Genomic DNA, 21,928 nt, shown 5'->3' with positions numbered 1-21,928 from the left:
TAAGTACAAAGTCCATTCATACATATGTAAACTCTGTTTTTAGCTCTCTGAAATACATCTGGATGAATTAATTTGTTATATTTTTACAAAAAATTGATGATGTTACTATTTTTTTCAACATTTGACTATTGCATTTAACTGAATTTTATATTTTATATATATATATATATATATATATATATATATATATATATATATAAATTTGTTTGTTTGTTTGTTTTTTGTTGTTTTTTGATAACAGGGATTTAACCAAGGGGATCTTAACCACTGAGCCACATCCCCAGCCCATTTTTTATTTTGAAACAGAGCCTAAGTTGCTGAGGCTGTCCTTGAACTTGAGATCTTCCTGCCTCAGCCTCTCAAGCCACTGGGATTGCAAGTGTGCACCACCATGTCCAGCTAATTCTTTTTTATACAAAGATAAATTCTCCACCTTTATCTTGAAAAACTTCTCACCCATGTCCTACTAGACTCTGCTCTTCAAAACATTCAAAATTAATATACTCATTTAATTCATTCAAAACTTTAGAACTAATGCTAATCATAACCTCCTGAATATGTTAAAAGCATGAGAATTAAGACAAAATTAGAACATAAGAGGAAAATTTGGATTTATTCATAGTATCTCATGCTATTTTCTACATAAAGGAAATCTCAGTATAAATAACAGGCACAGGTAAGTGTTCTAATGTGATATGAATAGAAGGTACTAACTGCCAAACACACTTGGTTTCCATTTTTTAAAAGTTGTTTTTTCCCTACTAAATTCCAAAACTACCTGACTTAGCCTCTTCTGCTTTTATATTTTGAATCTATATTTGACAGCTTAACATTGAGTCTTTTTAAAAATTGAGAGGATGGTGATCAACTGTGAAATCAGTTAAAATGGAGAGAAGCCAACACCAAAAAAGCAACAAATTTGTGTAAAACGTTAGCTTTCTGATGGAAAATGAAATCTATTATTTGTGGCTTCAGATGATTATAGGAACAAATATTGAAATATATATATTCTTAATTCCATAAAATCAAACCAGACCAAATTTTCTATTTTATATACAGTCCAAGCTGGAGTGCAGGAAGTGAATTGTAAACTCATAGATAGGTGTCTGTATGCTCTCCTTTTTCCTCTGTCCTTGTAAATGAATCCCATCTTCTCCTTTACTTGGTAGGTTGCCTCTGTTTACCAGCTGTAAAGCCTTGTACAAGTTATTTAACATCTTTGTGCCTCAATTTCTTCAATTTTCAAACACTGTTCTCAGTATGCATTCCATACAGTTGTGAGGATTAGCTAAATGTTTATAAATTGCATCAGTTTTCTACAGCATAGAAAGTGGCATGAGAGTATTTGTTTAAGAAAATAAAAGCAGCATTCCTCTCTCAGCATAGTTCAGACCTTTGAAACCTCACAAAGCCTGTTCTAGGGACAAGGAATGATTCAGCATGTACAGCTACTTGGCATTTTTGAAAGTACATTCTCCTTGTTCCATCTATGAACCACCAAGGGTTTTCCTTAAAGCTTCAAGGTAGCTTCCACTTTTACAAAGATTACCTGGCATCTGGTTGGGGAAGGAAGATGATACCCTTTACTGTAGGACAGAGGTAGAAATTTGAAAAACACATGGGTGGTGTTCTTTTGTTTTGCACTTAAAGGATGGATACTGACTTCTGCATGGGTGTACCAAAATATGCAGATTAGAATGAGGTGTGTAATTGTTTTTAAGTTTTTCTACACTTAGACTTATAAATTAGAGCTAAACCAATGATTGAGTTTTATTAAAGAGGCCCAGTGTATGGCAGGAAATAGTACAATAGCTTCTTTCTTGTGTTCTCTACACCTTTTACGTATTACAGGTTTGTGAGCCTGGGATTTCAGGGAGCCTGAGCTGGTTCTGAAAAGTGTGCTGGACTTTAAGAGATCTCTCTGCCAAGTGCTTCTGTATCAGCATTGCTAGGGAGATGATTAGAAATGCAGATTCTTAGGACCTGCATTTTGGAAAGAGATAACCAGAATTCAGCCACCAAAATTGTATGTGAAGTGTAGCACCTCCATATAAGGACTAGAACTATATCTTTATTGAAAGTTAGAGATGTAAAGGATATTAAAAATCAGCCAATTTGACTCTTTTGTTTTCAGCTTCATGACTTTAAAGGTAGTTATTTAGGACTTGCTGGGTGTCAGGTTTTAAACTTTGTTGTGTTGTCAAAAGTAGATAGGTTATTATTGTCCTTGCTCCAGAAGTCTCTGCAGAAGGTGAGAATGAATGTAAGCTAGTTAATAAAACATAGTATGAAGATTGTTCTGCTAGCAGTAGAATCTCTGAGCTCACGGGAAGACCAAAGGTGCCTTGGAGTGGGAGGGAGATATTTTGAGCCTGAGTCTTGAAGGAAGAGTGGGGATTTGGTAGGCCTCATGTGAGCCCTGAAATTCTAGGCCTCTAACATACTGATAGGGCTGTGAAGGAAACAGACACCATTATAATAAGAGGGAAGGTAGAGGAAACTGCCCTAAGAAAATCACACTTAAGCTAACAACTGAAGTGTCTGTAGGAGTTTTTGACTAAGCCAAGGAGAAGAGGTAGAAAGTCAGAAGAGAGAAAGCATTTTGGCATTTCAGGTGTGAATATTGCTTATCTTTGCCCCTCTGGTCTGTTTTGCTTCTATTGAAATAGAATGAAAGACTGAATAGATGAGAATGTTAATTTTTCTGACCCCAAGTGAGGACGTAGTGAGTTTGAAAGGTAGAAGGTGAGTTGTTCGGAGGGATAGGGTACAAGTTATGATTATGTCAAGAAAGCAAGTATTCATGCAACATAAATTGGGTAAATGTATATCTAAACACATTAAAGGGGCATGAATTTGATAATGTTATACTGTATCTTATAACATCAAGAATTTCATCATGGCATTGTGGAAATACAATAGGAAATGAAGAGTAAAACTATTACACATTACTAGATCTTATGCATGGACACAATATATACCACAAAAGTCATTCCCTCTCATTTTCATTTCAGAACGCTAGGCCAACTCTGAATTTTTGGAAGATTCTTCAGTGTCTTAAAAATGAAAGTTTTGAACTTGTTTTTCATTCTGCTGTAGAGCCTATAAAAAACAAGAGGAAAAGTATATATGTTTGCTAGGGCTATCTTAGTAAATGGCACAGAATGGGTGGCTTCAACAACAGGCATTTGTTTCTTAGGATCGTGGAGGCTGGAGGCCTGAGATCAAGGTGTGGCAGGAACGATTTCATTCTGAAACTTCTCTTGGGGGCTTCTGTACGGCTGTCTTCTCACATCCGCAGTCTCTCCTTTGTGTATACCAGTGCTCTAAACTTCTTCTGAGGACACCAGTCACATTGGATTAGGGCTCACCAAAATGTCCTTATTTTTACTTTAATTACCTTAAAGGCATATCTTTAAATAGTTACAGAGGCGTTAAGGCTTCAATATTTAAATTACCGGCACAATTCAGCCCATAAAACCTGGAGAATTTAGAATATAAAATTTCGACCAAATGTGACTCTAAACTAATATATTTATGCTACTCTTATAATTTCTATGTAAGTCTAATGACTGAGCCTCACAGTAATTAAGCAGCTTTTTAAGTAATGCTGCAACCTGCTCTGAAGGAACGTGGCCCAGGAAGAAACAGCTTACCAAATATAGTGAACACAACAAAATGAGCTCATTATGTGGGAGAAAGAAAGTCACTTTGATTTTTAATCTGCAGGTCAATATACTTGCATTAAAAATTTGAAAAATGATGAGATTCATGGCCAAAGTATGCTTATCAAATTTGTAAACATGACTAAAAGTCAGACTGTCGTGTTAACAAATATAATTCACAAGATTATTATAGTCTTTGGTACCTCCTATAAGAAGATGTGCCAATAATAGTCTGACCCTGGTAGGAGACTTTCTTTATATTAGTGTATTATTCTGTAGAACCAGCAATACCATACTTTCATCATCTTTACCCCAATCTCATAATCCTTGCTGGATTATCCTCATGACGTGTGATATTTTGTCACATAATTCTGTTCTACATCTCTGCTTAATGTACGTAGTGATTGGTTCACTTGTGTAGTAGTCGTTCTGGCTGCCATATCAAAATACCATTCAGTCTTAACCAACAGATTTTTTTTTTTTTTTTGACAGACCTGGAGGCTAGAAGTCCAAAATCTGGGTGTCAAAGTGGTCAGATTTATATGAGAGAATTATTTCAGGCTTGCAGATGGCTTCCTCCTGCTGTGTCCTTGTATGAATTTCCCTTGCTTTCCTCTGTGCCCACAGTTAAGAGATACACAAAAGGGGAGGGTTTGTTGGGAATGAGGGAGAGAAAGAACTACACTGTGGTGTCTTTTGTTCTTACAAGGACACCTGTCTTAGAGGATTGAGGTCTTACTGATATGACCTCATTTAACTCACCTCCAAAAGACCCTATCCCCAAGTAGAGTCACATTGAGGATTAATGAGTCAATGTAAGAATGGAACACAATTCAGACCATAGCAAACAGTCACCATTTTTTGAGACACTAATAATTTTAAGATTCTCTACTGAAGACTGAGATCTATAATATGTAAGATATAATTAAGCCCCAAGAAAACCTGACATGATGGACTGATGTTCAAATATAATGGTTACTAACCACATTTATATATAACTTTATTTAAATACCTCATGATTTTTGCTCAATATATTGAATGAATTATTGCTATTTGGCTAAAACTACTTTTTTTTTGGGGGGGGGAATAAGCATATTGAAGAGGCCTGCTCTTACAATGGTGGAGGTCTTAACTGTGGAGATGTTCTTGTGGTATGATTCACCCAGATAATAGCAAGGCTGGTAAATTGTGTGAAGGGAGCAGAGTCATGTGTGCCTCATTCCTTGCTTATATTCATTTTACTAGGGCTGCTGTAACAAAGAACCTCAAACTGGATGCCTTAAATAACAGAAATGCACTCTCTTAACAGTGATGGAAGGTAGAAGTCTGAAGTCAAGGTGTTGGCAGGGCCATGCTCCCTCTAAAGAGGAGCCCTTCTTTGCCTTCCCTGCCTTCTGGTGACTGACTGACAGTCCCTGGGGCTCCTGGATTCTTGGTTCCAGTCTCAGCCTTCATGGTCACAGGTTCTTTCTGTCTTCAAAGGGATAAATTCCAATAAGGACTCCAGTCATGTTGTTATTTGGAGCCCAACCTACTTTTGAATGACCTTATTTTCTCTGAACTAAGACACCAGTAAGACCTTTTTACAAATAAAGTGACATTAGTATTTAACATAAAAATGAAATTCTGAAGAACTTTTTACAGCCATGATGAGTGATAACTGTCCACATCAATTACTCTTCCTGTGGATAATGTCAAAATCAAATATATGTTCTAGTCAATGTGATTCTGAAGAAAAGTTGTTTACAGAGGTCTGCCTTGTTTTATCTATTAACATCATTGCATAACTGATACAAATTTATCAGAGTCAGAGTTTCAAATATCTCTGAATATCCTGCTCTAAGTTCTGGGTTGGATCACTTTTAGAAATTATTTGTTCCCATCATACAGTTGTAATATAGAAGGTCACAAGTTCGAGTGCTGTTAATTTTTGCATTTTGTTGCCCTAGAGTCATAAGACATGATTCTTAGTTCTTCTAAAGGAAATCACTGTTACCTGTTCTAAAAAGATAATAGAAATGTTAAGATTTTCCCTTCCCCTAGTGTTAATGAACGGAATGCTTATCTGCACGCAGAATTATTTAGCTCAACTTCCTTGTAGAATTAAAAAAAAAAATGCAGCAGTGTTGAACAAATTCCCATCGGTTTACATGTAGTATTTGTGCAGTTTACATTTTTAACATTCTTGTGCCCACTGAATGACATAATTGGAAGTGCATGTTTTCTCTTCTGCTGGATATAACTTTTTTACTCATGCTGGTAGGTTTATGGGAGTTATGAAAAAAAATTAGAAAATGAAGAAAAGAGATCAGCAATGACAGTATGTTGTTGTGACAGAAAGAGCCACACATGCAGCTAAATTTTCTATATTAGAAGATTTGTGCATGCACCTGGGGAGAAGGGACTTCCTATCACGGCATCAGTATGCACAACCTCACATTTTTTTTTTTATGATAAATTCTTGGAATACTCCAGGATATTGAAGAATGTGCAGAATTAACAAGTGTGATTCATTTGTAGGAGGAATAAATGAGCCTTGAGCATGTTTCTCAACATTTATATTGCACAAACAAAACCACTCAAAAGACCCTCCCATGAGAATCCAGGAAACCTGAAGCTGCTTCCCCAGTTCCCATTGCAATAAAGATCACAAACTTAATTTTTTCTTGCCTATCTTATAAACATCGTTTCATCAAACTGGTCAAAACAGAATAGTTTTAGAAGACATATTTATAAATTTTGATGAAAGCTATGACAGTATAAGCAGTTTGGACACCTCTCTTGGGGTCATCAAGCTGTGTTTAAAAATGTGTAGGGGATAATCAAAAAGGAAAAGTGCTAGAATTCTTTCTTAATTGCTTAAATGAATGAGTCTTAAGAAATGTTCAAGAAAAAATTGAAAGATTTCTTAGGTATCTGATGATCATAAGAAAACATACAAGATTTACCTGGAAAATTTAGAAGCTGTATCAAATCAGTTACCATTCCAATTTGTCTTAAAACAGCATCACAGAGTAACCTGTTTGCTAAACCTTCTGTCTACTCCCAAGACTTCTCCCTAAGCCCTCTTTTCCCTTCCCTTCACTTCCCTACTCTTGCTTCCTCCTGTCCTTCCCTACTTCCTCCTTCCCTTCCTTTCTTTCCTCTTCCTTCTCTTTCTTCCCTTTTCTTTCTTTCTTTCTTTTTTTTTTTTAATGTGGCGCTGAGGATTAAACCCAGTGCCTCACACATGCAAGGCAAACACTTTACCACTGAGCTACAGTCCCAGCCCCCTTTTCTGTTTTTATCTGCCTTTCCCACTAGAGAAGGTAGATTGTATAAAAGGAGGAAACTTTTCTAAGAAGGTCTGACTTTAGGATGAATAGAAGCTCATTAAAAAGGAGAAGAAGAATATTCAGACAGAAGAAACAGCCTGTGTATTCCTTTGCCTGGTACAGATGAGAAGCTCCATGAAAATACGTGTGGCTGAAACCAACAAGAGAACACAGAAACAACCAGAGCATTGAAAAAGGGTCACAAAGATTTTTCCTTTTTGTCTTAGGCTTAAGAGCAGTGCAAAGACATTGAATTATTTTGAGTGTGGGGGTGCTGGAGGAGTGGATGATGATGATGTTTATAATCTGAAAAAAAAAAGATTGCTTTGGGCTGTGGTATGGAGAGCAAATTGGAGGGAGTCAGGAGTGTGCCTTCTTTCAAATGGCCAAAGAAAGATGTATCTATAGTAGCAGCAAGTTTTCAGAGACTAGCTACATTTAGTAAATGGCATTCTCCTAATACATGGTGTGCCTCCTAAGACATGGCATTCGGCTCTTATAATTTTCCTCACAATGCTCAAATAAGGTCCTGCATCAAACATATGAAAGAGTATCATTGGGGAATAAATAGACTGGAAATTCCAAGTGCCATTTGCCTCCTTCCCATTAAATAAATAACTACTTTATGTTACGATCCAGATTTCCATAGAAGTTTCATAATTCATTAAAAAAAGACAGTCTGTTTCCCAAACTACTTTTGTGTTTCTGTTTAGCACACGTGAAGAATCACAGTTGTGGTTTTTATTTTTATTAATGCCTGCTACTAGAGGCACTCCTAATTGGATCACATCTCTTTTGAGCCAATGATTCAAAATTAGCCTTCATCCTCAATGTGTAGTGTGAAAGCCACTGTTAAACCTGGATAGCCACAGGAAAGACTGCTGAGGAAATGTTTCAAAAACTTATTTCTATAATGAACAGGATTTCAACATGTGTGCCATCATTTAAATTGAGTATCTTGTTTGCTTTGGAAACAAACTGGCCTTTGTGTTAGAGTCTACAGTTTGGATTCTCTGGATAACAATCCTTTCCTTTGATTTTTCTGGGCTTCTTTTCAGCATTTCAAAGAAATTGTAAAAAGTCAGTCCCAAGCCTGGAAGGACTGCAAGGTTCTCTGCAAATTATAGTGTCTCCATCCACCTGATTACTGCAGCCTCCCAGCTGACTTCAGATTTCAGCCCAGAAGGGAGGGTTTAGCTCTGTCTGCTTTCTGATTAGTGTCATTCATAAGCACGTTATTTGGGATAGGGGAGATGTATGTTAATGGACTTCAGTATCTACAAATGACTACTCTATAACCTTATTTTTAACTCTCTGTGACTTTTTGTTTTCAAAATTAGGAATTTGATCTTTTTACATATTCATCTTTTTATACTAGCAGGCTCTACACATGGTTTTAATAATATTTTAATTAGAAATGAGAACCTGTTTACATAGGAAATAGGTCTTGATGTAAACCTCTGAATTTCATCAGCTTATAGAATATTTCAAATTTTTAATGTGTGCCCTGATTTGATGAGAACAAAGGTGTGGTTTTAAAAAAAAAATCACACAATACTATAAACAGAATTTCCATATTGTAAGACTTTGAATAAATCATGTTTTATCTCGCCCTAAGTTCAAAAAGAATAAATGTATCCTGAATTCTGGACACATTTAAATGTACTAAGACTTCAGGTCATACTGAGAATATTGCCATTTAATTTTACTATTTAATAATGGATATTATATAATTTAATATTTAGGCTAATTTTTTTTCATATGGTCAGATTTCTTTAATCTTAGGGTATTGTTATTGGGAGGATATTGCTGATTATCTTAAAAGAAAAAGAGAGTCATTTGTAAGTATGTCTTCATATTTTGTGCCAATTTTCTTCACTCCCTCTTGTACTCTTTCTATTTTTCACAGTTTACTATGGAATCTTATCATTTTTTTTTTTTCTTAATGCTACACTCCTCAGGTTGAAGGTCAAGGGCCTCTCTTAATGTTCAAGAAAGAAACAGATTTCTCTTAAGAAATACTTTTATTTGCACCAAGATAATGGGGTCTCTGTCCATGTTATAACAAACATTCCTAGAGATGGTTCGAAAGACACATTTATGAACACAGGACACATTGTTGGCTTTAAGTGCTATTTTCAGTTGTGAACACTGAAAAAGATAACCAGAATATCACATACCATTAGCATGATTAGCACTAGGGAGACTCGTATTAAAACATGGGGGCTGTCAGGGAAGAATGGGTGTCAGAGAGGAAGAGTGATATGCCAAGGCTCCCTTTTGGAACCTGTGGGAGAGCTTTGGAGTGAGTCCAATAAAATGGACATTTCTAAGTGATCAAATAAGTGTCTGGACAAAGCTACTTACTTGAGCTCTAATGTATGGGCTGTATTCTCTTGTTACCTTGTTTTATATTTCTACATTGAAATAGTGGATCATCACCATAAATCCTAATGTCTTGGAGGTGGTAATGATCTTCAAAGATCTTTTAGTTTTCTCTCCTCTTGGGATTATATAACCATGGCCCAACAAGTCTATTAAATTTGTAAAACTTGATGAAAACCTACCACATTCTCATTTTTACTACTATAAACTATTGTTGTTAGTTAAAGTCTTATTATATTGACCTGAGGATGCCAGTGGTAATTCAGTTGTGTGTGTGGGTTTTTTTTCCCTATTTCCAGTGAGATGGTGTTGCCAGTTTTTCTTTTGTTTAGGATTAAACCCTAAACAAAATTATAGTAACTTTAACTCCCAACTGAAGAATGGGTTGTTGATTTCTCCAGTATAAAATAAAAGTCAAGATAGCTTTATTGATATCTTGTAATATCTTTTGTATAGATTCTATGCTGACAACAGATCTTTGAACAAGTCATCCTTCCTAATATAAACAAAGTATAGCTGCTATATTCTGAATGGGTTTTGAAAATGACATTGTGTACGAATCCCTCAGTAAGAAGGGTATGGTATGATACAATCTGCAGGCATCGGTTTTAAGTTCCATCCATGCACAGATCAAGTTACTTAATTTCATTAAGAATTTAGTTCCTTAGATTTTACCCAATATAATTATTTTGAGAATAAAAGAACTGTGCCTAATATACCTAATAAATCCTTGAATGCTTGCCCCTGTCTTACTCTTTTCCTGCCTCCTTTACTTTGATGGAAGAAAAAAAATATTATAATATTATATTCCAAAATAATAGATTTGAGGGGATTTTTTTTTTGTCCTGAGTGGTATATGTTATGTTTAGGTCCCTGATGAAATGCTGTTACTATCTCTTTCATAGTACCTCCTCCCCTTTAGGATACACACTATTTGCTTTTCAACATTTTCATATTATAGTTCAATTGGTAAATGCTGTCTGTCCTTTAAAGACCAAAGGAATGTAACCAACATAAAATTTAAAGCTTCATATGTGACTATTCAACGTTGGCATAATTTTATCCAAAATCATTGCTATATTCTTGATTTTTTTAAAAAAATATAGTTTGATTTTGAATTAAAACAATGAGGTGGTTCATGGTTTTTTTCTTCTGCTTCTTGTACTTTTTGCTTCAAAAAAACTTTTTAGGAAAGGTTTCCTTCCTAACTGGTATGGTCTGGATACAGATTGCGTGTCTCCCAAAGATTCGTTTTGAGAGTTTGATCCTCAACATGACAATGTCAAGAGGTAGCAGGAAAGGCTGGGGAGGTAGCTGAGTAGTAGAGCACTTGTTTAATATGTGCAAGGTCATGAGTTCAATCCCCAGCACTGAGGGGGAAAAAAATAGAGATGCTGGGCCTAGTAAGAAGTATTTAGGTCTTTGGAAGCATACCCTAAAAAGAAAATAACATTGTTCATGTGAGATCCCAGTCTGGGGTCTGGCTTGAGCTTCCTTCCCCACTATGTGACCTCTCACTCTTATACATTCAACTACCCTGATGGCATCTGCTATGATGAGACAGCAGAAACTGGCTACACCCAAGCTGGCATGATGTTGTTTGGATTATCAACTTCCAAAATGGAGCTATATAAACTTTCTTTCTCCATAAGAATGCATCTTGATAATGCATTATGGTTTATGTACTTTAGTTGATTTTATGCAGGGCCTTAATGTGATCCTGAAAGGGATGCTGATGCATGAAATTTCTGAGTATAGATATATAGAATTATCAATTTCAGAGATTTCCAGTCTTTCAAGGAACCATCAAGACCACCTACATATAGAAATTTGTTTAGAATGAACGTCAAAGAAATATCTTCTTACATATTTTCTACTATAGGCATTTTAATACACTGCACATTTGCAGCCATACTTCCACTGCAGTAACTACACATCATGGGAAACAGTAAGGCTTTGCTGGAGATGTATTTATTGTCTACAGGACAATTTTTATGTGTAGCCATGACTATGATAGATAGTAAACGAACCCATAAAACTGACCTCCCACAATTTACATGCACCTTTGTGAGGCTGGAGGAAAGAGCCTTGGATTTATTATATGCTTCTTTTTTATTGCAAAGTTATAATTATATTGGTGTAGGAGATAGTCACAGTGCCTCAAACAGGAAGTTGTTCAGTATCAGTGCAGTTAGAACCTAGAATAGTTGTATCATTTTACAAATGCTGAATCCCTTAAGTGTACCTAGAAGAAAAGTTACATCTTTGGCATGTCTTGGTTATCTAATTTTTTAAAAAAATTTTTCATTTGTATTTACTGTATACCTGCCCAAACGATTTGGCTTCTATACAACTTTAAAAAACAAAATATCTATAAGTGCTTATTACTATAGTAGTGTCAGAACTATTATTTATTATATTGAATTTTCCTCAGTATTTTTATTTTCAATTTTCTTTGGATTTTTAGTCTGTCTGTCTGTCTGTCTGTCTGTCTCTCTCTCTCTCTCTCTCTCTCTCTCTCTCTCTCTCTCTCTCGTCTCTCTTGTCTCTTTGTGTCCTCATGACCTCTTAATTTATTCCAAGGTGAAAGATTATTTTTACTTGGTACAATGTTTTTATATAAAACAATTCAGTGATAAGTTTTAACTAGAGATTATAGAAGGGACCAAAATTCATTCAGAGGTGCTCTATTTTATTTCTTTATTTTTTAGAATGGCATGCATGTGGACATCACATTTATAGGGGTCTCAATGTGAGTTCTGCTACTTGAGAAGGGTTTTGTAAATTAGTAAGTAAAACTTCACATGGTTTTTATACCAGTTAAATGAAATAATACATGGTACATAGTGGTTATGGCAAAGTGTTAGTTATACTGTAAATTGAATAATAGTAACATTTATTCTGTAACCAATGAATGATACATTAAGGTTACTAAAAACTATTTAAATGAAGCATACTTTAAATAAACATAAATTTGATAGATTTAATCTTAAGACTTAGTGTGGAAACCCATTTAAAATGTACTTGTTCCATGTGTAAAAGAAACTATGTACATACTCTTAATATTTAATTTTTAAAAACAGTTACTACATGTCAAAGTATTATTTGCACAATATTCTTATCCCTTTTATGCATCTTTTATTTTAAACATCATAATATCACAAATGTCAAATAAGAACTAAAAGTAAGAAATGATCAACAGGGTCCCATGTTCAAAACATTTCAACTAGAAGTAAATTTTTACTTTGCTTCCATTTCATCAAATTATTTAATTTCAAGAGCTCTTATGATTGTAAATTTTTTTTATGTTATGCAACATTTTCAGCTCAATGTTTGCATGCCTTTGAAAGTTTTATGTAGCTGGCAGTTTGGGTAGTGTTATTATTACAAACTGACCTGTAAGATTCATTTTTTTTTCTTCACAGTTGAAATTATGATCAATGTCTTAAAATGAGACATCTGGTGCTATTTGTAAATTAAGGGGGGAAAGGAGGGACATCTCGCCTGTTTTTGCCCTACAGAACCTATGCAAATTTTAATATTCATTCTTATTATTAAGTGCATGTTTAAAGTTAAGTCATGCCAGACATCTTATACAATTTAATTACTTCAAGTGTTCTCTGTGATAAGTATTATTTCTCCCATTTTTATAAATGAGGACCCCAAGTTTCAGTTTAAGTAACTGTCCAGCTATCACAGTCATTAAATAGCAAAGCTGGAATTCAAACCCATGTCCATCTGACTTCAAAACATATTCTCTTTCAATTCCACCATGCTGTGCCTGTCCTTTTAAGTGAAATATCATGAATATCCTGGATCAAAGAGGAATTTCTATATTGGAAGAAACACTTGACTTATTGAACAGAGTTTCAGATGAACATACCCATTTAAATGCATTTACATCTTGCTTAAAGGCAGTACTTTCTGAGGAAACTGAAAATAAGCAATTAAATTTAATTCACTTGTAGGTGTACACCTTAGGCCATACCTACACCAGCCAAATAAATGGAGATTTTTAGTATCTTTCACCAGGGAGCAGTAATATCTGTGTTGCCATTTTACAAAATGTATAATCTTACAGTATATTTCCATTTAAAACAGTGTAGCAGATTAAATCCATTTCAGAACTGTATTACTCATATTTCACTACTTTATTTCAGTATTGTAATGACTTTATCTGCTGCTGTATAGCATCTGAATCTCACAAAAAAGAACAGATGAGAAAACATACTCCACATACCACTTAAATCACTGTCCTTTTGAAGCAATTGCTGACTATTTTTAAAATAAAGAATATTTTTCTGAAAACAGAGCAATATATGAAGACTAATAATAATGAGAGTTAATTGATTAGTGTTTTTATATATGGAAAAATTAGTGTAACAAAAGAAATTGTCATAAATAATATTTCTTCAGACTCAGCTAGAATAAAACCAGCAAAAGAAGGAATACTTTTTGTTTAAAAAAATAATTCTATGTGAAAAATAATTATTTTTTACAGTTATTTTATTAATTTTTATCTATTGAGAGTAAGTGAAGGTATTATAATTGAAATTCTATAGACAAAAAGAATGAAAAAAGACGTGTTCATTTCCATTTGCTTAATTTGTGGTTTGGATATTTGGCTATTCAAGATCATCTTTCTCCTTTTAGTTATACAAAAACCTGAGGATATATAGCTCATATTTTTTTCACTTGCTGATTATATTTTCTCCAGTGGGATATAGTGAAATCCAGTTGCTTGGCTTTGTTTGATAATAATAAACTAATAGTTTATGACCACTCAAGGTTGTAAATTCATATGTTAATTGAAAATTTTACTGAGATAATTATAGATTTACACATTGTAAGAAATAATCCAGAGAGGTCCCTCGTGGAATTGGCCCAGTTTCTCCCAATGGTACCAATTTGCAAAACTGTGTTTTAGTATCACAATTAGAATATTGACATTGAAACACTTCATTTACCTTATTCTGATATCTTCAGATTTACTTAAACAAGTGCATGTGTTGAGTGTATACTATTTTTAAGACTAGAAGTATACACAGGAAATCAGGTGATTTGTTAGGTTTCTTTTAGGATCCAAAAAGATGTGTACTTCCTGGGGATCCATTGAAATGAATAAAATTAAAGGCAATAAAATATCTTAGTGATGTTAGTAGACTGTTTAGTTTGACGTGCATTTCCTCAATTGGAAGTTAAATAAGAACATCCTGAAGTAAAGCTCTCTGAAGAACTTACCTTCTTTTCCTTTCAAGAGAGGAAAATAGGATCCCTCTTACTCCTTTACCATGGATTGAAACAGTATATTGTTAGAGAGAGTGGAAACAGAATTCCACAGCCAATGGGGAACATTACTATATGACTCCCTAATTCAACTCAGTTCATAAAAGCTCATCAGTATTTCTCTTTTTTGCTTCCTTACGAACAGATTTGGAAGAAATTAAAACTTTTAAGAGTATTAAAAAAGAATCTTTAGTTTTCTGATTTTTAAGTGTTGTAGACTTTCTTTCATTTATCACTTCACGTTCACATTGTTCTATATAATTTGTCACTTCATATACTTTTACAAATATTATCTTCCCTTCCCCTTTCTCTTCTCTCTTTCCTTTCCCCTGCTTCCTTCCTATCTTTCTCTATATATTCAAATAACACTTTTAAACCTTTACTTTTGTTTTAACATAGTGCTAGACCTAAGGAACAATGGTAATTGGGCGTGAGGACTTCCTTCACCAAGCATATTAAGCTGGGAATAGTCAGCCAGACTTTAACGTTGACAGCTCTCAAAATGGATTTGTGCATGTGCACATACATGCTATAGTGTGGCAGATGCTCTGGTGGATGTTGGTGAAACGGCACTTGGGGATGTGGACTATCCTAAGTCAGGGTTGATGGGTTATTCAAAAGCATTTTGGAAGATTTCTTTCTAATGTCCATTTTTCTTGTATTATATACACTATATGAAGTTATACAACCTGGATTCTATAGTTTTCTTCAGTAACAGAATGCTGAGACAAAATATCATGTTTCAAAATAAATTTCTTAATAATAGGATCAGGAAAACTTCATAGAGTAAACAATTTAAGAGATGGTCATAGTATAGATGCTAGACTATTTATAAAAGAAATGAAGATTTGACATTTAATTTGAAATAGTAGAATACATTTAAGACTAATAGTATTCTCTGGCTGGGGATGTGACTCAAGCGGTAACGCGCTTGCCTAGCATGCACAGGGTGCTGGGTTCGATCCTCAGCATCACATAAAAATAAAATAAAGATGTTGTGTCCATTGAAAACTGAAAAATAAATATTAAAAAATTCTCTCTCTCTTTTTTTCTCTCTCTCTCTCTTAAAAAAGACCAATAGTATTCTAAGAGAGGTCAAGTAGAGAGTGCCATGATTTAGAATTGGAATCTTCCTAATGATACTGACCTCTTCTTCCCTCCTAATTGTATTGTGTATGTGTGAATTAATTTCACTTAAGTGCTTTGAAATCTTTTCTATTAAGTAGGTTCATTTCAAATTTTGTTTATATTATTCTTTTGCTTCTAGCTCCTGTCTCCAACTTGAGCTCTGGTTTTTCCAGCTTTATTTTAAGTCCACATAACAGAGTTGAAACTTGAAAAGGCTTTACTCAGAATCTGTGTTCTGCAGAAGAGGAGATATAAAAACTCATGTGCTTATAATTTCATATTAAGGTGGGGGTGTTGCTTCTTTGTAGATGCAACATGGATTTGAAATATTGACTTAATGATCTTCAGTTGAGCAGATTACTTCAGGAAAGTGATCTCCAAATGCAAGATGGTTGCAGGCTCAGATACAAAGGCAACATTCATTGCTTGTTATTTCTGCAAATAAGTCAATAATTGGATTGGTCGGAACTAAAGGCCATGTTTGCTTATGCATCCACAATCTTTTCTGACCTATCATGAGGTAGTAATAAGTCATAGTAAATATAATCTTTGTGTTGTATCCTTGATCTGTTCATAATTTGTTGACTTTATGAATTCAAAAGGATGAATTATAATAAACCTGAAAAATACCATTTTTTTCCTTCAAACTGTGCTTTGCTTGGATTTAGCATTCTTGATTTTGAAGCTTAACTTATTAAAATTACCAAAATTAATTATGTAATGATAATAATAATATATCTGCATTTTATAGGATTCTAAGGAATAACCTTTAATTTTATAAAGAGATATTTGTGGGGGCAGTTGGTGGAATGAGATGAACATCATTACCCTAGATACTTGTAAGACTGCACATAGGCTGTGATGCTGTATCATGTACAGCCAGAGAAATGAAAAGTTGTGCTGCAATTGTGTACAATGAATCAAAATGCATATTGCTGTCATATATACCTAATTAAAATAAATAAATAAAAATTTGAATCAAGATTAAGTAAATAGATAAAAGGAAAATGATTAAAAGTAAATTAATGTTAGAATTAAAAAAGGTAAAATTTTGTTAAAAATTAAATGAAAATTACATGCGAAAAAGAGATGTTTGTAAGTGTGAGTGACTATAGTGATTAATATTTTTTAAGAAATTGTGGAGAGAATGCCTGTCTGTACTTGGAATATTTCCAGTTTCCCTACCAAGAAGTTAGGATTGTCTCTGGCATTATAATGTGATCATACATTATATATTGAGTGATTATTATTCAGTATATCAGCGCATGTTTGGAAATTATGCTACTTCCTAGTAGCCATCTCTCAAGTAAGTGGGTGATTGTTACTACACTTTAATCTTGATTAACTCTTCTCTCTCACATTGTCATATTTAATTGCATTAACTTGAGTGAAAGTGTTCTATTGAGTTGAAAGGAATAAGAGGTAATATGTATGTCTATACTAAATAACTTTGAAAACCTAAGGACCAATATTCTTCAAAATAAAAAGATGGTGGTAATTAATAAAGATGCTATTGCTTTCTTTTATGTGGTTTATCATGGACATTATATTTACCAGTTGGTTCCCCCAAAATCTATTGTGAAAGTGAGACCACAGATATAACTCAATACAATGTCAGGCATATTATAAGTACTAACTGTTACATACTTTAATCTTCACTATTTTATAGTGGAGAACCCTTGGAAGAATATGAAAACATCTAAGGATGGTCAGTGAAGTAGAATAAACATTTCTTATGTTTTAAATGTGATTGTGGGAGGATCTTTTCACTAATGTACAAGCATATTCCTCATTTTCTTCTCTCTGGGACTCTGTAATGTCAGGATAATGTCAGTGGAGCAGTTAATCCTGGTTATCTGGAAATGGAATGGGTGACCCACTTTGATGTTGACCTTCACAGCTACATACCTTTGCCTGGCTTAGCTATGAAGCAAGAAAGAAATACCAGCACAGGGTTACTATGGCTGAATCTGTCCATTACCTATGCGGCTAGAATCCATTCTGCGAGCTGTTCCTGTCACCTGTTGGTTCCAGTAGAATCTCTACACCTCCTTTTTTTTTTTTCTTCATCTGGAGTGAATGTTGTTCTAGTACTAGTTTGACCAATTGCAATTATCAAATGACTCTATATATTGAATGCAAGTAGTTTTTATCCATTTGCTTCATTTTCTTTTCTTTTTTGATGTTGCTGTTGTACTGATGATTTAAACTAGGGATCCTTTACCACTGAGCTCCCAGTCCTTTTTATATTTTGACCACCCTGGTCCTTTTTTTTTTTTTTTTTTTAATTTTGAGACAGCGTCTTTCTGAGTTGTTTAGACTGGCCTTAACTTGTGATCTTCCTGCCTTAGTGTTCCTAGTTGCTGGGATTACAGGCGTGTGTCACAGTACCTGCATTCATTGACTTTTTCTATTATTCTCAATTATAAAATGCTAAGAGAAAATTTATAACATAAATTGACAACTTACTCAATTCCCAGCATTACACTGAGTTCTTAACCTATATGGTCTCCTGTTTACTACAAATTATGAGGAACAATTAGGAAATTAAATTGATGCCCAAGTTAAGTAACAGGAAGTCACTGGATACAGACAATACAAGCTGTTGCTCAGGATGGTCAGTGAAGATTTTTCTTATATGGTATTGCATCACAGTAGTGTGTGTGTGTGTGTGTGTGTGTGTGTGTGTGTGTGTCTACATATATATACACACACATATTTCAATATATATATATTCCATATATATAATGGGTAACTATATATTCCATAAATATATAGTCCATATAGATTATATATATGAAAATACAGTACCCATATATATGTATGGGCTATATATATGGGCACTCTATATATATCTTCTGTAAATCATAAAAAGTGAGCACTACACATGATTTAAGATTTTTATAATTTACAGAATCTATGTAAGATTTGGTCAAATCGTACTTAATGATGTCTCATTTGTCATCTGATTGTCTATATTTGCCATTATTTCTTAGGAAGCTCTTAAAAGTATCATAGCTTCCTTATATTAGGAAATAAAAATTGAGGGCTGCTCATGAGAAGAAAATATTATAAATTCTCACTACAAATTGAAAGTAAAATGCTTGTGCCTGTGCTCTTTGTTATGCAAATCATCATTTTGACTCAAGCTAAGAATTTTGCATAATGATTTCCATATTGCTGCACCTATTATACTTTATTCTGGATAACTGATATTTAAGATGAACAGTATAAAGAAACCATAGTGGATTTACAAAATGCTATCTACTGTTTTTGGGTGTAATTAAGTCAGTGAATTTACAGAGAATATCAGACATCACTGATTTATTTGTCAGCTTATAGTAAGTTTTTTTTTGCATTTATACCCATCTTTCTTTTTAAAATAAAAACATGTTCATATTTAGCAGGTATACATTATTTCAAACATATTTTCTGGCTTCAGATACTTATGGAATCTCTTGATATTTGCAGGCATCATCTATCCTAGTAGAGTTTTACAAATGTCTTTTAAATCCATTACCTTTAAACTATTTGAGTATTCTGATATAGTCATCAAACAATAATCACGATCTTAAATACATAGGTTTTTCTTTTAAACCAAAGAAGTTGACTTCTCTCATCATATGCATAGTTTGGATAATTTGCGCCCACTCCTGGCTGCTTGATTTAGATGCCAAGCATCATGCCATTAGTCCTGCATCAGGTCACCAGAACTTCACTTAGTCAGTCATAGGAAAAAATGATGAAAAGGGATTTTCTATCTCTAAGCTTTGTAAACTGAGAGGACACAGTAGATACATTTACAGATGAGCTCACATCTCTGATCATTAGTGCTTGCTATGAGGTGATAGCTTCCAGGATCATTATCTCAACATCATATGAAACCATCAAAAAATAGCAAAGTAAGTTTTTTTAATATAATAAGAATATCATATAATAAAAGGGTCATATTATTTAAGTTAAAGCCATCTTATGATTTGTAAAAATTTTTAGAAATATCATTTTGACTAAGACATACCCAGCTACAGCAATTGAACAATAGAAACTCTTACCATTATTTATAACTTCTGTGGTCTTAGAACTGCTTCTCACAACAAATGCCAGCCATTTGTACCCTCTGACTTGGCAGTCATTTCATCTCAAGGCAGTGTGTTCTCATTCATGAACCTTATCTCACAAACAGTTTTATTTGTGACACAATAAGCATGTTCAAATACTCATGGTAACATTGTATTATGTTCATTTTTAAATGATTTTTACTGATTTGTTCAAAGAGGAGACTATATTGCTTTAGTTCTTTGACAGCCTTCACTTTGAGATGCTATCCTTGATTTCCCCAGGAGAACTTTTCTCTTGATGGTCAAATTTTATTTTATACTCCTTCCCAAAAGCTATGCTATGGTCTTATGTTGGGTCATAATTATCTCACCACCATTAGAATAAGTCACATAAAATGTGCTTTAGATTCTTGTTTGTATTTCTAGGATCCCACATTGCATTCGGCATTAAAAGTACTTAAAAAATCCTTTTAAATGAACAAATGTGTATTTAGATGAAGTTCTGTTGAATGTGGTTTTGTGTCTAAAATAATTCTGGAAATAATTCTTTGTGCAGAAATTTAATTCCTGTTGGGATATTGGTCCATGTCCTGAATGAGTGTATGTCCAGGTTTGCTGTCTGGGACCACTTCTCAGAAATGATGGTTTCAGATGCAACCCCTTCTATGTGGAGGAAAGGATGAAATCGTAGATCTGAACAGAAAATGCTGAATTTATCAAAAGTATACTCATGAGTTATAATATCAGCTAGCTGTCTGCCCTTTCTTCCTTAGTTTATTCCTTCCTTTCTTTCTTCCTTCCTTCAACTCTGACATAGTCCTATTTCATTTTCATTTTGAGAAGGGAAAAGCCAAGGAAAACAGAGGAGAAGAGAAGAAGACCATATCTATATTGGAAACAGTCACACTTAACTCAGTGGGTGTGTTCAGCACTAGAAAGTGAGGGCACTACATTAGCTCATTTGCAATAACTGTACATTTTCTCATCCTAGAATTATTTCTGTAGAAAGTGTATCAATGCAAATGGGGAATCATTTGGGTGTGTTCAAGTGTCTTTTATACTGTGTATTCTTGGAAAGGAAAACTTAAAAACATATCATTTCTTATGCTAGCAATGAGTGATATATTTAATCAGACAATTTCCCACTTATTTATTTAATAACTGAATATTTTCTCTGAAGAATCATTGTCAGTGTTGGGAGGGGAAAGTTCATTGTCTTAAGCACATGTATCTTAGATTTCTTCTTTCTGAAACTTTTGGAAGAGAAATGTATAAGTTTAGTTTGAACTCTGATAATCCCATAATAAGTTTACCACCCTCCTTCCTGCAATGCTTTCCAAGTGTTTTGTTTTTTAATCTTTCCAACCACCTTGCCTCCTTCAGAACTTGCCCTGTGGCCCTGTCCTTCAGGCATGCACATTCTGCTTTCCAAATTGACTGGCAGCTAATCTTATAAATGAATCCACTCTAATGGCTGCTGATATGATACTGGGGCTTGAGGTCAATACTTCCACCTAGTTAAGTTGTTAATTTTTTTTTTTTAGAAGAGACAGTCTGATAAAGTATAAGAGGGTCAGAAAATGAGGGTTGGAATCTTATGTCACTACCGATTTTGTAAATTCAAGTCCCTTTAGCTTTGAGCCCCATCCCAATAAATTCAATGGTAAAATTATACCTTCTGTATATCCTTTTGTACATCCCTATTAGACACAAAGCACTGTGGAGGTACCTAGAAAGTTGCATATAGGCAGATAGTATTATAAAGAAGAAACGGAAGAAAAATATGAGACTCAAAACAAAATCCCATTCTGTGAGACTTGAAAGGGAAAAATCAACTATGGACTCCTGACACAGAGGCTGTGTCAATCAGGAAAGTGTTCCTCAGAAGATGGCAGAGAAACTTGAAAGGATGATTGAGTTTAAATGTAACATGGATGGATATTTTGAGACATACATTATACAGCCAACTCCTTTAATACACACTGCACCTAAAAAGCAGTGTTGAGGAGTCTGCTTTCAGTGTTTTTTTGTGTGTGTGTCATTTATATGTAACTTACAATATATACAATTGTAGAAATATATAAGCATCAAT

The 21,928-nt window shown here is 34.1% G+C and overlaps 1 protein-coding gene across 4 annotated transcripts in view; it reads left to right on the top strand.

The window, feature by feature from the left end:
- Zfpm2 (zinc finger protein, FOG family member 2) overlaps positions 1 to 21,928 on the top strand; it is a 425,216-nt gene that overhangs the window by 178,707 nt on the left and 224,581 nt on the right. The window lies entirely within an intron of this gene.

Source organism: Ictidomys tridecemlineatus, chromosome 7, assembly GCF_052094955.1.
Source record: "Ictidomys tridecemlineatus isolate mIctTri1 chromosome 7, mIctTri1.hap1, whole genome shotgun sequence".
NCBI lineage: Eukaryota > Metazoa > Chordata > Mammalia > Rodentia > Sciuridae > Ictidomys > Ictidomys tridecemlineatus.
Note: the sequence above shows the minus strand (reverse complement) of the source record. Positions and strands in the feature narration are given on the sequence as shown.